At 41.1% G+C, this 18,031-nt stretch overlaps 1 protein-coding gene and 1 non-coding gene across 3 annotated transcripts in view; one reads left to right on the top strand and one right to left on the bottom strand.

The window, feature by feature from the left end:
- LOC114814718 (glypican-5-like) overlaps window positions 1-18,031 on the bottom strand; it is an 866,559-nt gene that overhangs the window by 94,142 nt on the left and 754,386 nt on the right. The window lies entirely within an intron of this gene.
- LOC114817156 lies at window positions 12,882-13,019 on the top strand. The gene has a single exon (XR_003765004.1). It is a non-coding gene; the product is annotated as a small nucleolar RNA SNORA7 (small nucleolar RNA).

The raw sequence follows: 18,031 nt of genomic DNA, 5'->3' as shown, positions 1-18,031 counted from the left end.
AAAGAATTGCCAGTTATACATTGGCCTTAGACACAAGGTTGCAGTCTGTTAAAACCTCAGTCAATCAAGCAGTGCATTTACTGGACATTTACTGGATGCAGAGCACTGTATTAAGCAGCACTTCACCACAGCATCATCTTCAAACCCTGAAGGACAGAACACACTCTCTTCCTCTCTCTAATTAGTATTAGAATGAAGATATCATTTGGGGGATCAATCTTTTTCTAAAAGTGTTCATTTGTATCATTCTAAGCAAGAGCTCACTAATGGGTCTCAAAGCCCCCAAACTAAACATAGTCTATGACTTTCATTAGTGCATTTAGTTCCTCATCAGAAACATTAATAGCATTAAATTAGGATGGATCCAACACTGAGTCCTGTGAAATAGAACATGCACCTCCTCTTCAATTAATACATTTGTCTTTTATCCTTATCCTTTGCTGACTTTTTAAACCAATTTGTTATTTATGCTTGATTCTTGGCTTAAATTCAAAATAATTTGAATACATTTCCATGTAAAATTTTGAGATCCCATAACAAATATTTTACTATGATCCAAGTACAACATGTAGCATCTTCTGTAGAAAGCTTTATTTTGAAACAAAAAGCATCTTTTTTCTCCTTACAGATCAAAGTCAACTTCAAAAGCTCAAGTTTGCCCTTCAAACTGGTTGTATATCCTCTGTTAGTAGATGTTTAAATTAAGAAATGGTGCATTTGTTTCCTCAGAAATCTGAAAGCATTCATAATTTTCTATGGTGGTATATTTCTTTTCCCTGCCCAACTGCTTTTCAGAACCACTTTAATAACTGCTTGGTTTTGAACAATTAGCCATTTGCAGTCAATAAGCAACCCATCTGTTTCCATGGACATGGTGCTTATCCACGTTTTTATAATTTAGTCAGCAGGCTCAAGCTATTGTATATACAAGGAGATTTTAATGCAATTCATCATTTGACATAAAGCATAATTTGTGTATGCATCCTCTTTTTTTTCTTATTATTTTTCTCAAATTCATCCCTATCTTCGAAAAATAATGTTTATTCTTTTTAACTGCTACAGATATCTATTATAAGTGACTGTCAGCTAACAGGAGGTAAAAGAAAATGGGCATAGTGAAACTGTGGTTCAAATACCTCTGAAGAGGAAAGATGTTAGATCACTCAATCAGTGGTACTTATTTAGTGTTTATTATGAGCAATCACTCAATAGTATTTATTGAATGCTTACTGTCACCAAAGCCCTGTATTAAGCACTTGGGAGAATACAATGCAACAGAGTTGGTGGACCCAAGCAGCGTGGCTCAGTGGAAAGAGCCTGGGTTTGGGAGTCAGAGGTCATGGGTTCGGCTCCCAGCTCTGCCACTTGTTAGTTGTGTGACTGTGGGAAAGTCACTTCACTTCTCTGTGCCTCATTTCCATCATCTGTAAAAATGGGGATTAACTGTGAGCCTCACGTGGGACAACCTGATTACCCTGTATCTACCCCAGCGCTTAGAACAGTGCTCTGCACATAATAAGTGCTTAACAAATACCAACATTATTAGTAGTTTAGAGATCTAAAGTCTAAAGGCTGTCTAGGAAGACATAAATTAAATAAATTATGGTTTCCTTAAAACAGGGTTCAACAGAGGTGACACATTTTTCTGCCCATCAGAAACCTATGGGCTTAGCACTGTTTCAGCCCTTAAAGGGAGACGAGTAAGGCTGAGATGTCTTTAAAAGGAAGGCCATAGCAGCTCAAAAATAATACTCTTCTCACTGAAAATTCCATCATTTTTGTATTTTATGAAATTCACCTTGCCCAAGATACTTTCCACTTAGAAATACTTGCCATTTGTCTAAATTTCAGATGTGGACCTAAAAATCTAGAGTTGATTGGTCACCATCATTTCTTTGTCCAGCAGATCAATTCTGGTTCCTGAGTATGAAACTGCTGCAAATACCCATGGGGTTGTGTCTTGAAAAGTTTCATTTTTATATCTACCAATTAAGTGAATTATGAATTGGGGATTGATGATTCAAAATTATCACCAATGTTGATACAAATTCCTATATCATTGTTAGGGGCAGCACATTAAGTATGGTAATTCAAAAAACAGAAAGAAACACAAAAGAGTGAAGGGTAGAGGGTGCAGAGGCTCATGACACCACCCACATGTGACAAGCTGTTTCTTTCTTCTAACTGAATCTACTTGAGCCAATCTATGGATTGATTTATTTCCAGGACAGATTAGGGTTGCCGAAAGATGGCTCCCTAATTCTTCCATCGCATGGTATCCAAATGGGGTAATGAATACATGTGTTTCAGCAGAGTTGAGTGTAAGATGGGTATGGTATTTTCATTAGAGCTAAGCATTTTTAGGGCCTCTTACACCTTGATAATAATAATAATAGTGGCATTTGCTAAGCACGTACTATGTCCCAAGCACTAGGGAAGTTAAAGGATAATAGAAGCAGACACAGTCTTTGTCCCTCATGGGGCTTATGATTAGAGAAGCAGCATGGCTCAGTGGAAAAAGCCTGGTATTGGGAGTCTGGGGTCATGGGTTCTAATCCCGGCTCCACCACTTGTCAGCTGTGTGACTCTGGGCAAGTCACTTAACTTCTCTGGGCCTCAGTTACCTCATCTGTAAAATGGGGATGAAGACTGTGAGCCCCACGTGGGACAACCTGATTACCTTGTATCCCCCAAGGGCTTAGAACAGCGCTTTGCAAATAGTAAGCGCTTAACAAATGCCACCATTATTATAAAGCGGGGGAAGAACAGGAATTTAATCCCCATTCTATGTATGAGGAAAGTGAAGCACAGGGAAGTTAAGTGATTTGCTCAGTATTACACAACAGGAAGTGGCAGAGTTAGGATTATAACCCAGGTCCCCCTACTCCCAGTCTTCCCTCTAGGCCATGCTGCTGCATCTTCCTTTACATTTGTTCCAATGTAAAACAGTGTTTAGGTTAAAAATGCAATGGACACCCTTGGCCAAGACCCCATTTCTCAAACAGTGTGAGACTGCTGCAATTCAGAGTTTAGCTTTGAAGATATGAGATTTTTTTTGATTTGTAAGGTTTTTGTTTTAGGAAAGTACAATAAAAAGAAACTGTAAGACTGATGCTTGTTTTGATCTCGTGGTAGTTGGGTGGCTGTAATTTTCAGTTATTTTTTAATTATGTGCTGAGGGCTTTATAGTAAAAAAATTGCTTTAGTAATGAACAGCATTATTATTGTTACCACTAATAATTATTATTTTGGCTTTACCTATCATGGAGATGCTTTGAGAAGTCTTGCCCATTGGCACTTCAGAATTTGTAATGTTCCTTGAGCAGCTTTGAAGTCAATAAAAGTCAGAGTTTGGTAAAGGGATAGGAAGGGAGGGAGGTTATAGAAGAATGAATTTCTAGAAGATGCAGTACAATAATAAATGAAAATAGGCTGAAGGGTTAAAGGCAGAATGAAAAGATTCATTATCACATAATGATAGCTTTCAGGTGTTTCTTCCAAGGAGTTAAGATAGCTTTCCATTATCTTTTCATCCTCACAACATCAACTTTAAGGTAGAGACTCCCCATTTCCAAGATATGGCAACAGGCAAAGGCAGGTATTGTGAGAAGAACACAAACTGAACTGAATTCCATTCCCTCAATGCAATATTCCTTTCTACAGCTAACCCTTGTTACCTATCCATGTGGCAAAACAAATGTCTGTTTGGAAGAAAGCAAAATAAAAAACTTAAGACTCCATGTGCTCCTTAATGACATATATTGACATGTATTTTTGCCGCATTTTATAATCGTTAAAAAATCTATTTGATGCTTGCTCCATCCCTACAGTTTTTCTCTCCTTCAAAGTCATTTCACTCTCTGGTTGGTCAAATGGTCTGCCCGACTGACAGCTGAAGCCCTGGAACATATTGTTGGCCAAAGACCATCTAGAATTTTGTCAGTTGAAAAATTAAGGAGGACTGAGTTCCAAAGAACAAAAGTCAGTTAAATCAGGAAGGTAGGCAATGCACTATTTGCATCTTTGTCATTTAAGGATTTATGAGCAGAGTGGCTTAGTGGATAGACCATGGGCCTGGGGGTTAGAAGGCCCTGGGTTCTGATTCCGGCTCTGCCACATATCTGTGTGACCTTGGGTGAGTCACTTCACTCTTCTGGGCCGCAGTTACCTCCTCTGGAAAATAGGGATCAAGATTGGGACTGTGTCCAACCTGATTAACTTGTATCTACCCCAGACCTGAGAACAGTACTTGGCACATAGCCCTTTAAAAGTCCCATAATTAATTATTATTATTATTTGGAGAAAATAGCAGGGTGAGCCCACGTAAAGATGTGTAAGCCTCATTAAGGCTGCATTTAATAATAATAATAATAATAATAATAATAATAATAATAATAATGATATTATTTGTTAAGTGCTTTCTACTTGCCAAGCACTGTTCTACATGCTGGGACAGATACAAGCAGCAGGGCTTACTGGAAAGCTCATGGGTTCTAATCCCGGCTCTGCCATTTGTCAGCTGTGTGACCTTGGGCAAGTCACTTAGCTTTTCTGTGCTTCAGTTACCTCATTTGTAGAATGGGGATGAAGACTGTGAGCCCTGTGTGGGACAACCTGATGACCTTGTATCTACCCCAGCCCTTAGAACAGTGCTTGACACATAGTAAATGCTTAACAAATGCCAACATTATTATTATTGTTATTACACAGTAATCAGGTTGTCCCATGTGGAACTCACAGTCTTTATCCCCATTTTACAGATGATGTAACTGAGGCACAGAGAAGTTCAGCTACCTGCCCAGAGTCACACAGATGACAAGTGGCGGGGCCGGGATTGGAACACATGACCTCTGACTCCCAAGTCTGGGGTCTTTCCATTAAGCATCTATGCTTATGTCAAGTTCCCCTGGGTGGGCTCCTAGAAGGAACAAGAGGACTGGAAGTGCCTTACCATTTCCATTGCATATATGGAACTATTCCTACAAAAAGAGAAGCAGCATGCCTAATGGTTAGAGCACAGGCCTGAGAGTCAAAAAGACCTGGGTTCTTGTTCCAGATCTACCACTTGTCTGCTGTGTGACCTTGGGCAAATCCCTTAACTTCTCTGTGCCTCGGTTATCACCTCCAACCTCTGAAAATGCCTGGCTAGCTCAGTTGGTTGCACATGAGACTCAATCTCAATATTGTGGATTCAAGCCCTCTGTTAAGTCTAATTTTAGAGAAGCAGCTTGGCCTAGTGGCTAGATTACGGGCCTGGAAGTCAGAAGGACCTGGGTTCTAAACATGGCTCTGCCACTTGTCAGCTGTGTGACCTTGGGCCAGTAACTTCACTTCTCTGTGCCTCAATTATCTCATCTGTGAAATAGGGATTAATATTGTGAGCCCCATGTGATTAGCCCAACCTGATTAGCTTGTATTATCCCCAGTACTTAGAACACTTCTTGAAACATAGTAAGCATTTAATAAACCACCATTATTATCATTATTATTATTTAAATGGAAGTTGAGACATGGACTCTTGTCCAACTGGTTAGCTTCTATCTATCCCAGCACTTAGTACGATCCCTGGTATATAGTAAGTGCTTAACAAATACTGTTAAAAAAAACAACAAAAACCTAAAGGTTTAGTTTACAATAGGTTTTAAACAGATTTTTACACCAAGCAGATTCAGCTGTTTGGCCCAAGTGAAAAATCGATGAGGTGAGAGGTTTAGATAATCACTGATATATTGAGCCTCTGAAGATGTCCCTTTAAGTCAATTCTAATGAAAAGAAGTCACTTTAGATCCTGAATTTTCTAGCTGGAGTGTTTATATATAACTAATCAGTCAGATAATGGCAAATTTCACCATAGACACACCCTTCCATTTCCCTTGCTTCCTCCTCAAGGTTGAAAGAATTAAATCAACTAAAAATTGACTGAGGAATAAAGAAACCTCCCCCCCTTCCTCTTTAATGAAAATGATCCTTTCAATCTGGTGATATGGTGATACTCAAATATCATATTTACTCAACAGCATATGTTAATGACTGAATCATTGGCTACCTTCAAAGCTTGTGGAGTTAGAGAATGCTGTGGCAATATAACTATATGGCAACACCCTAAGCTTCAAACAGGAAATTTAGAGTTTTACATTGCGGGTGACTTTAAAGAAAGAGCTGTCATACCACACACTGCTATGGAGGCACACGTTTTCTCAAGTACAACAAAAGAAGACCATGTCACTGGCCCATTGGAATTGTTATTCAGGGCCTATCCATCCATCAATCAATCAGTGGCATTTATTCAGTGCTTACTGTGGGCAGAATACTGTATTAAGCACTTGGGAGTGTACAGTAATAATAATAATAATGAAGGTATTTGTTAACTGCTTCCTATGTGCCAGGCAGTATTCTAAGTGCTGGGGTAGATACAAGGTAAGTGGTACTCATAGTTTTAATCCCCATTTTAGAGATGTCCTGTGCACAGTAAATACTCAGTAAAAACACTGATTGATTTGCTGCTGAATTAGAAAAAAAAGCCATCAGAGCTACTTGAAAATAATGCTAGTAAATAAATGATAACCTTCTATCCAAAAACTTTGTGATGCCCTCTTAAAATGAGACTAGTTTTGAATCTTTTCTCTATTGGAGGGTTCACTTCACTTTACTTTTTCTATTTCTGTGACAGATAATATTATCATTTTATACTATGACACCATTCCTCAGATAGAACATTTCTTCGGAATATTTATCATGCCCTCCTTGCCCTCCTCCTATCAAACTGAAACATAAATGTCTGACCTGGTATAAGGAAAACAGAGGGACAGAAGTCACCTTTCCAGCAGTGTTCTATGCCCTCTGTTTTAACTATTCTATGGCGTGTTGACAAAATTCCTTTTTCTCTAATGAGGGTGGAGGGGAGTTGAGACAGAATCAAGCCATTGGACCCGAAATGTTTCCATCCCAAAAGTTTCTATGCTTCCCATCACTCACTAATTAATGAAAACAACATGGAAAGAATTCCAAGTAGCAGAGAAAGAAGAGCAACTATTCCTTTTCTTTGTCTGGTGCAAGACAGAAGGCCCTAACAAAGGAGGGGCAGAAACTGGTAGAGTAAGCGAAAACAGTGGCCAGAGGCAGGGTGATGCTACAGAGTGGACATTATGATAACCAGCCATACTGCTGCCTCCATGAAGCAGTTGTTCAGCATTTCCAGTGTCCAAAATTCCTCATAACCCTCATAATCTCTCAACTGGAGAAACCCTAGGCCATAGCAGTGTGTGTTGGGTAGGGCATAAGGGGAGAATGAGTGACAGCGGGATACCCAAAAAACTCCTGTTGTGGAGTGCTAAAACTGGGAAACCAGAAGGAGTCAGGTTAGACGCTATGTCCCAAATGGGGTTCACAATTTTCATCCCCCTTTTACAGATGAGGGAACTGAGGCACAGATAATTTAAGCAAAGCAAAAAACTGGCATTCTTTGCATAAACGGTGTTTGGTTGGTTTATGCAGTTATCTGGGTAGTCTATGAATTCTACCAATCCCGAGGTAAAAGTGTTGAACTACAATTCAAAGTTGGTGCTTCTCCCCTCTCCCCCCATCCAGTCATATGATGTCATCTGATTCCGCCCCGCTCATGACACAGGTGCAGGGCAGAACTAAAGACAACTCTCCAACTCCCTCCCCATACACAGCCCTAAGAGCAGCAGCAGCCCCAGATAAGTCTGTGTTGGAGATTTGTGGAACGCCTGTCCTCCCTCAACCCCGAGACTGGAAGTTCCTTGCACCAATTCATGGCGGCTGCTTGTGGAACCTTTCGTCTCCCTTAGCCATGAGAGCAGCAGTGGCTCTAAGTGAGTCCCAAAGCCAGTGGCCAAAAAGAAGCAGCTCTGTCCCAGCTCATGGACTGCTTCTGTGTCTCACCAGAAACCACTCCGGGGTACAAGTCTTGAAACAGGGCACATGTTCCACAAGCCACCTCTGCAGTTCTACAAGTGTCCCTGGACAGACTCCATCCCCCACGACTCTGCTGGGTTTCAGCTCTTGAGGAAAGTCATGCCTCCCACTTCCCCTCATCAGAAGGTCTGGTGATGTCTTAATGAAAACTATCTAGACAACAGAGCAGGAGGTGCCATAAAATGTTCTCTTATGGGATCATTTTTTTTTTATCATGGTATATGTTAAGTGCTTACTATGAGCCAGGCACTTACTAAGTGCTGAGGCATATAAAACCTAATCAGGTTGGGCACTGTCCATGTTCCAAATGCGGTTCACAATTTCATCCCCAATTTACAGATGAGGGAACCGAGGCACAGATAATTTAAGTGACATGCCCGGATAGCTCAATAGGTAAAGAATCAGAATTTTAATTTGATGGTCCATGGTTCAAGTGCCTCTTTGGGTGGAAGTTTGTTTGATTTAGACAATGGGACAGGTACTGTGTCCAAACCAATTACCTGTTATCTTCCCCAGCACTTGGTTCAGTTCTTGGAACATAGTAAGCACTTAAATACAACTGTTATTATTATTATTATTATTAGACAGACAAGTGGCAGAGTTGGGACTCCCCCTCAGTACTCCCATCCTCCTCCTCCCCCTCTCCCGTCCCATCCCCTCAGCACTGTACTCGTCCGCTCAACTGTATATATCTTCATCACCCTATTTATTTTGTTTAATGAGATGTACATCACCCTGATTCTACTTATTTGCCATTGTTTTTATGAGATGTTCTTCCCCTTGACTCTATTTATTGCCATTGTTCTTGTCTGCCTGTCTCCCCAATTAGACTGTAAGCCCGTCAAAGGGCAGGGACTGTCTCTATCTATTGCCGATTTGTACATTCCAAGCGCTTAGTACAGTGCTCTGCACATGGAAATGCTCAATAAATAGTATTGAAGGAATGAATGAATGAATAATTCCTAGGTCCCTACTCTCTCCACTATGCCATATTGCTTCTCTTAAAGGATTTCACCTGATTTTATTTCTTAGCACAAAATGTGCCAATCTGTCATGGAAGCTCCAAAAGCAAAATGGGGGCAGAAGAAACATTTTAAGGACATGATAAAACAAAACCTAAGGAAATTTTGTGTCCCAGATGAAAACTGAGAGTCAAGTGCTGTTGATAGACCAGCATAGTTCACTGTAATCAAACAGGGAGTGGCTGTTCGAGCAAAACCTTCATCTGAGAAAAAAACAACCAAAAAAAAAAAAAAGAGCCAAAGAGAAAAGAGCACAAAGAACTGGAAACATTAAGTACACCACCACAACAAACGACAACAATTTTGTGTACCCAATGTACATGGGACTGTGTATCCTGCATTGGCCTTTTCAGCTATGCAGTCACTGCTAAGGTGAACTGTACAATTGGAGGTGTCCTTTTCGATTACGAACGACAAATCTGTGTTTTCCTTCTCAAAATAGCCAACCCAGAGTCATTGAAGAGTTTGTTAATCTGTGTACGGCACAGCATCATTTCAAATTTACATTCATTCATTCATTCAGTCGTCTTTTTTGAGCACTTACTACTACTAATAATAATATTAATGGTGGTATTTGTTAAGCGCTTACTATGTGCCAAGCACTGTTCTAAGCACTGGGGTAGATACAAGGTAATCAGGGTGTCCCATGTGGGGCTCACAGTCATAATCCCCATTGTACAGTTGAGGTAACAGGCACAGAGAAGTTAAGTGACTTGCCCAAAGTCACATAGCTATGTGGCGGAGCTGGGATTAGAACTCACGACTTCTGACTCCCAAGCCCATGCTCTTTCCACTAATCCTTGCTGCTTCTCTACTGTTTGCACAACACTGTACTAAGTGCTTGGCAAAGTAAAATACAACAATAAACAGTGGCATTCCCTGTCCACAAACTCACAGTCTAAAGTAGGGAAGACAGACATCAATACAAATAAATAAAATTACAGATATTTACATAAGTGCTTTGGGGCTTGGACAGGGGAAGAGTACAGGGAGCAAGTCAGGGTGACACAGAGGACAGTGGGAGTTGAGGAAAAGTGGGACTTAGTCTGGGAAGGGCTCTTGGAGGAGATATGTCTTCAATAAGTCTTTGAAGCAGGGGAGAGTGGGTTTTTTTTATCCTTTCTGGTAAAAGCTGTTGGGCAATTTTGATACTGAATTAGGCGATGCTGTATTTATGAAAGGAAGAATGGAGGTGGGTAGGTGTTACTAGCAAAAATCTTTTTTCTCCAAGCTGTGATAAGTGTTAGGTGCTGGTTGTCTCTACGCAGATGACACCCAAATCTACATCTCCTTCCCTGTTCTCTCCCCTTCCCTCCAGGCTCGTATCTCCTCCTGCCTCCAGGACGTCTCTACCTGTATGTCCACCCACTGCCTAAAACTCAACATGTCCAAGACTGAGCTCCTTACCTTCCCTCCCAAACCCTGTCCTCTCCCTGACTTTCCTGTCACTGTGAACGGCGCTACTATCCTTCCCATCTCACAAGCCTGCAACCTTGGTGTCTTCCTTGAATCTGCTCTCTCATTCACCCCATACATCCAATCCATCACCAAAATCTGCCAGTCTCACCTTCACAACATCACCAAGATTTGCCCTTTTCTCTCCATCCAAATTGATACAATCTCTTATAATATACCAACTGCATTATTGCACCAGCCTCCTTTCTGATCTCCCATCCTCCTGTCTCTTCCTGCTTCAGTCTATACTTCACTCCACTACCCGGATTATCCTTCTATAGAAACTCTGTGGACATGTCACTCCCCTCCTCAAAAATCTCCAGTGGTTGCCTATAAACCATCATATGAAGCAAAAACTCTTCACAATTGGCTTCAAAGCTCTCCAGCTCCTTGCCTCCTCCTACCTCACCTCCCTTCTCTCCCTCTCCAGCCCAGCCCACACACTCTGCTCCTCTGCTGCTAACCTCCTCACTGTGCCTCGTTCTCACCTGTCCTGCCGTCGACCCCTGGCCCACGTCCTACCTCTGATCTAGAATTCCCTCCCTCCTCACATCCGCCAAACTAACTCTCTTCCCCTCTTCCAAGCCCTACTGAGAGCTCATCTCCTCCAGGAGACTTTCCCAGACTGAGACCCCCCTTTTCCCTCTGCTCCTCTTCCCCTCCCCATTGCTCCTACTCCCTCCCTCTGCTCTATCCTCTTCCCCTACCCACAACACTTGTGTACATTTGTACATATTTATTACTCTATTAATGATGTGTATATATCTATGATTTTATTTATCTATTTTGATGGTATTCATGTCTGTCTACTTGGTTTGCTTTGTTGTCTATCTTCCCCTTCTAGACTGTGAGCCTGTTGCTGTGTAGGGATTGTCTCTATCTGTTGCTGAATTATACTTTCCAAGCGCTTAGTACAGTAATCTTCATACAGTAAGCACTCAGTAAAGAAGATTGAATGAATGAATGAATGAATGAATGAATGAATGAGAGGAGGGAAGTCGTTCCAGGCCAGAAGCAGAATGTGGGTTAGGGGTTGGCGGTGAGACAGGCAAGATAGAGACACAGTGAGGATCTTAGCATAAGAGAAGCAAAGTGTGCAGACTGGGTTATAAAAGGAGAGAAATGAGATGATGTAGGAGGGCGCAAGATGATGGAGTGGTTTAAAGCCAATGGAGAGGGAGTTTTTGTTTGATATAGAGATGGAGTTTTTTGAGGCGTGGGGTGACGTGTCCAAAATGTTTTTGAAGATAAATGATCTGGGAAGTAGAGTGAAGTAATAATAATAGTGGTATTTAAGCACTTACTATGTGTCAAGTAAGTATGGACTGGAGTGGGGCAAGACAGTAGGCTAGGAGGTCAGCAAGAAGACTGATGCAGTAATCCAGGCAGGATAGGATAAATGACTGTATTAACATCATAGCAGTATGGATGGAGAAGAAAGGGTTTACATTAAAAAATATGCCTACGCCAGTACATATTTTTATAATTACAAACAGTAATTCTCCAACTCCTGGAACACAGATTTTGCCAGAAACTTAACCCCAGGATTTGAAGAGACCTTATTGTACTTGCATATGATAATTAACATTCATTTGCATACAGCTGCAAGTATGGCTATGACAGTTTATATCTGATATTTCACATAGAAAATATACTCAGTTCTGATCAGAAAGCAGCATTTATGGCTTTTTATATATAAATCTCTGCCCTTTTTTTTCCTTTATTGGTTTTCCATCCGGTGGTCTTTATATTAAAATCACCTGTGAGTTCTTAAAATGAGAAATTCAATTGCTATAGTCCTCTGACATAATTCAAAAGTAACAGATCCCCTCTGTTCTCAGCTGAAGTACTGTGTGTTCTAAATGAGTCTAGCATCCAATTTGCTACCATTTGCTATCAATATCTATCCCAAATTCAAACCTTCCTCTTCAACTCAATGGCCAAGCATTTAGCTCTGCAACAAACATGTTCCCTATCTGCAAATTCCAATCAAGGAAGCCAAAGTCATCTTCTATGTGTTGCCTCAGGTCTCTTCATTACCTCCCTTCTGAAAGTTCTCCAGACTCATTACAAGACAATGAGTAGGGTCTACTACCCTAGGATTCAGCACTGAGAACCTCAATCTTAGCTTCAGAAGCATTTGCCACATAATGATAATAATATAATAATACTAATTATGGCATTTAAACACTTAATAGATTCCAGACATTGTACTAAGAACTGGGGTAGATACAAGCAAACTGGGTTGGACACAGTCTCTATTCCACGTGGGGCTCACAGTCTCAACTCCCATTTGAGAGATGAGGTCCAGAGGAGTGAAGTGATTTGCCCAAGGTTACACGGTAGACAAGTGGCAGAGAAAGGATTAAAATTCATGAACTTTTGACTCCCAGGCCATACTCTATTCACTAAGCTAAGCTGCTTCCAGACTACTTGGCCTCCTTTACCTCACCCTGCTATCTGACTCCCCTCTCAGAGTTGCACCTGGAGAGTTTCCAGAACTCTACCAGTCTCAGCTATGGAAGGAAGAGTCAAGCAGAGGCATACCCATTCCATTCCTAGCTTGGCCAGTGGCTAGCAAGTGGCAGGCAATCTGCTACAAGTCAAAACTGGGCAGCAGTAGCACGGGAGAGAGTCGAGGGTGGAGACTCAAATTTACTGCGCGGAAGGAGGCAATGGTAAGCCACTTCTGTATTTTTACCAAGAAAACTCTATGGCTACACTACCAGAATGATTGCAGTTGGAGAGAGGGGAATTCTAGGAGAGATGTGTCCGTGGTGTCGCTATGGGTCAGAAATGACTTGACAGCATAAGACAAGACTGTTCCACTTTGCTTCTTCCAGAGGAACCTCATCTTTAACTATTCCAACTAGGTTTTTCATTCTATTTCTGTGCTTTATCCATACCCAGCAGTGGCCCTAATTCTGGTCATCTTTGAGAGAAGGTAGGGCAATCCTAAGGGTGATGAGGACTGATTGTCGGAGGGGACAGAGAAGACTAGAGACATGGGGAACGGGGGAGAAAGTAGATGAGAGAAGTTCTATCTCTGTCAGTCAGTCAGTCAGTCAGTCATTCATATTTACTGAGTGCTTCTTGTATGCAGAGCACTACACTAAGAGCTTGAGAGAGTACAATGTAACAATTTAACAGATAGATTCCTGCAGTCCTCCTTTGTGGTAATCTGTCTGTTTTGGTGAATGCCCATGCTGACTAGGTTCTAGAATGTAAGGGGCTAGAGAACTTTGTACCTATTCAACTTTCTTCAACTTTCTTCATGTGGTACTCTAGGCTATAAGCTTGTTGTGGGCAGGGAACGTGCCTACCAACTCTTATAATTGTACTCTAGACGGTAAGCGCATAGTCGGCAGGGAACATGACTGCTAATTCTGTTGTATTGATCTTTCCTGCAATGCCTCCCCCTTGCCCCATCACACAAACTGCTATCACCTGGCACATGTTCTGATCTAGCCATGGCTGGATTATTGGGTTTACAACTCTTTGCTGGCCACCCAGACTCCAGCTTTTTCCCACGCTGATCTCTACTATGTATCACTGCACAGATCATCTTCCTGAAGCATTGCCTCTGCACTTAGCTGAATAACCCTTAAATTCTTTGGTACTTATCTTAAAACCATGGCCCTTATGAACATATCTTTATACTGTACTATTTCCCCTATTTGTAATTTATTTTATTGTTGATCTCCCTCAGTAGACTGTAAACTACGTATGGGCAGGTTTCATGTTAACCAAGTCTATTGAATCATACTTACCATGCTCTGAGTATAGTAAGCACTAAACATTTGTCCTCGATTGATTTATTGCTTGATCACATCTCTCCTATCATTCAAACTCTCCACTGGTTCCTATGTATCTTCACATCAAAAACTTCTCACAGTTGGCTCAAGACTCTCCATCATCTTACCTTACCATACCACTCTTTTTAATGGTATTTGTTAAGTACTTATGTGTCAGACACTGCATTAAGTGCTGGGATAGATGCAAGTTAATTAGATGGACACAGTCAATCTCCTACATTCATTTATTCAGTCAATCGTATTTATTGAGCATTTACTATATGCTTGGGGCTCATAGTCATAATCCCCATTTTGCAGATGAGGTAACTTAAGCAGAGATAAATTAAATGACTTGCCCAAGGTCACACAGCAGGTAAGTGGAGGAGCTGGGATTAGAACCCAGGTCCTCTGACTTCCAGGCCTGTTCTCTTGCCACTTGGCCATGGTGCTTCTCACTATTTTCACACATTCCCCAGATCACTCATTCCAAGTCAACCTTCTAGCTATGCCCTGCTCTCAATCAATAATAATAATAATAATCATTCTTGTATTATTCTGATACAACTTTAGTACTTACAGTGTGTAAGGCACTGTAAGAAGGTGCTGGGGTGGATACAAGCAAATCAGGTCAATTGTCCTACTTCTTTCTCCTTGCTCTTGTGGTTTCCACAATTTGGAACTACTCCAATAAACAGACCATCACATCCGTCCAAGCAATCAGTTTGTCTGCAGAACAATATACTAAGCACTTGGGAGAGTACAACAGAGTTTATTAGACATAATCCCTGTCCTCAAGATGAAAATCCCTCCTTCTCCAACAATCTTTCTCTGATTAATTTCCCAGCACCTTGAGCTATATTATCACTTCAGACAACTTTAGCATTTGTCAGCCAATTTACATTCTCCTTAGCACCCATCTATATGCATCTTCTTCATTTATTTATTTTGACCATGCTGGTTGTAAATCTTTTCATATTCATCTATCCCCTTAGAGTATAAACTCCTAGTGAACAGGAATATGTCACTTCAACTTTCTGCATTTCCCAAGCACTAATTCAGTACCACATAGCAAGTGTGCATTCAATAAATGAGGCTGCTACTTCTCTTCGTCCTCCCCAACTAAATCTAGAAGGATAAGCAGAGATATAACTATGGGGTTTGCAAGTTTTAGCTGGTCCTTTAACTGCTGAGAAGAAATGCAATCTGACAGGTAACAAAAGCACTGTTTATATAATCAAAATAGAAATAGAATCATTTTTTAGAAGGATGTGCTGAAATACACCCGCTGTAATTTCTATATCTATTTCTTTCCATTTAAGCTGGTCTTTTTGAATGCAACACTATGAAAGACAAGAAGCTTTCAGTTATTAAAAAAAAAATATTAGATGTCAAAATTCTCTTGACTCCATAGCACATCCAGGGCTCACTTAAGTGAAATGTAGTCGATGAGGTGGATGCTTTGCAAAAATTAATAGCATTCCTCTTGGTATGGGATTCTTCACTGAGTGTGTTTTTTTCATCCCTTTGCCTTACCAAAATGACAGTCCTCTTGATAAACTGGCAGATAGTACGATGCTTCAGGAATTTAAACAAGAAAGATTGTAATGTTGTAAGTCCTTATTAGCTTCTAGGCTGGTTAGTAAAGTGTTTCAGACTGATGGACAGGACAAGGGATCAACTTCAGGGAGTTGAACACTCCTTTCTCCGGGAATCATCTGGATCCAATTTTCCTTTCAGTTCAGAAGTTCCTCTCCATGAAGGCACCATTCTAGCTCAGATTAGGCCAGCACAAATAAAAGACACCATCTCCATATCATCTGCTTTCATCATTCCAACTACGACACACTTTTCCTGAGGCGTAATTTGGAAGAGAAGTCAGTGTGCTCCACTTTGTCCATATTAATGTCTCCCCTTCTAGAATGAAATCTCTTTGTAGGCAAGGAACCTGTCTACCAACTCTAGTGTATGGTATCCTCCCAAGTGCTTAGTACAGTGCTCTGTTTATAGTAAGTGTTCAATAAATACCATTGATGGTAATTACACAAATAGGCACCTTTAGAACTCACTCATCGTCTAGCAGAGAAACAGCGTGGCTTAGTGGAAAGAACACGGGCTTGGGAGTCAGAGGTAGTGGATTCTGATCCCAGCTCTGCCACTTGTCAGCTGGGTGACTTTGGGCAAGTCACTTAACTTCTCTGTGCCTCAGAGACCTCATCTATAAAATGGGGATTAAGACTGTGAGCCCCAAGTGGGACAACCTAATGACCTTGTATCTATCCCAGAGCTTAGAACAGTACTTGGCATATAGTAAGTGCTTAACAAATACAACATTATTATTATTATTCGTGTGAGCTGCATTCAGTGGGAGATAAATCAATTAATCACATTTATTGAGCACTTACTCTGTGCAGAGCACTCTACTAGGACCTTGGGAGAATACGCTGTAACACAGTTGATAGCCACTTTCCCTGCCCACTGGTGGCAGAGATTTGTTTTCCAATGCCACACCTTCCTCCATGCCCATACTCCCTCCACCACCCACAAAAGCACCAGGACTAACATCTCGTCAGGTTTCACCCCAGAATTTAGGGAAATGAGATGTAGATTATGTGATCCAACATGGGAAAGGTTAAAAAAAATCAGCAAACTTTATCATCACATTTTCCAGAAAGGAATGCGGTGATAAAATTGAGCTCTCAGTCTGTAGGGTAGCACTCTAATGGGGGGGGGGGGGGTAGACTGAGGTGAGAGAGGGTAATTGGAACCAGGTTTCTGTCATCTCGGCAGAGCCTTAGAAGAGTGCAGCAGATCTCTTCAGTTTAGCCTCGTGGGTTTAATGGAGCCAGGAGGCATGGGTTCAATTCCTAAACCCCATTTCCACTAACTATGACCTTAGTCAAATCGTAGTTGCTTTAGGGTCCAATTTTCCTGATAGTAATACTTGCCACCTGTTTGTCTCACAATGGTGTCATTGATAACAGAAGAAAAACTTATAATATGCTTTGAACCTCTCTAGAAAAACAATATTTATAACTGCATAGAATGATTACAACCATAATCTGTGAAGGGGAGGGTCCAGAATAATTGCTAGAGTTGATTAAGGGCTTGTGAATCAGATTCTTTATAAATTTATGTCATAAACTGCTGAAAGCTTGCATTGATTCCAGAACCACAGACCCAGCATCACTATACTACAAGATAAAGTGAGCCAAGCTCTTACTTCAGGGAATAAGCAGAGTCAGAACTTACAGGGGCAGAGTAGTAATAATGATAACAGTGAGGGCATTTGCTAATCACTTTCTGTGTGACAGGGACTGTATGAAGCACTAGGGTGGACACTAGTAAATAGTGTTGAACACAGTCTCTGTCCCACATAGGGCTCACAGTCTCAATCCCCTCAATTACAGATGAGGTAACTGAGGCACAGAGAAGTGAAGTCACTTGCCCAAGGTCACATGGCAGACAAGCAGCAGAGTGAGAATTAGAACTCATGACCTTCTGACTCCCTGCCTGCACTCTTTCTACTATGTCATGCTGCTTCTCTAGTAGTACCACAAGTACTATCATACAACCAATCAACTGGATTTAAATATTATTATACTTTACTATTTTATTGTCTGTCTCGCCCTCTAGACTGAACGCTCTGTAAGGCAGGAATCACTTCTATCAACTCGGTTGCATTGTATTTTCTCAAGTGTTTAGCAGAGTGCTCAGCACACATTAAACACTCAATAATTATGCTGATTGATAGTGGTGGGGTTTATTAATTATCTGCTTGGTACAATGCACTTGGCATTGAGGAATTACCAAAAAACAAAATGA

Source organism: Ornithorhynchus anatinus, chromosome 1 (assembly GCF_004115215.2).
Source record: "Ornithorhynchus anatinus isolate Pmale09 chromosome 1, mOrnAna1.pri.v4, whole genome shotgun sequence".
Classification (NCBI taxonomy): domain Eukaryota; kingdom Metazoa; phylum Chordata; class Mammalia; order Monotremata; family Ornithorhynchidae; genus Ornithorhynchus; species Ornithorhynchus anatinus.
This window is presented reverse-complemented; position numbering and strand designations above follow the sequence as displayed.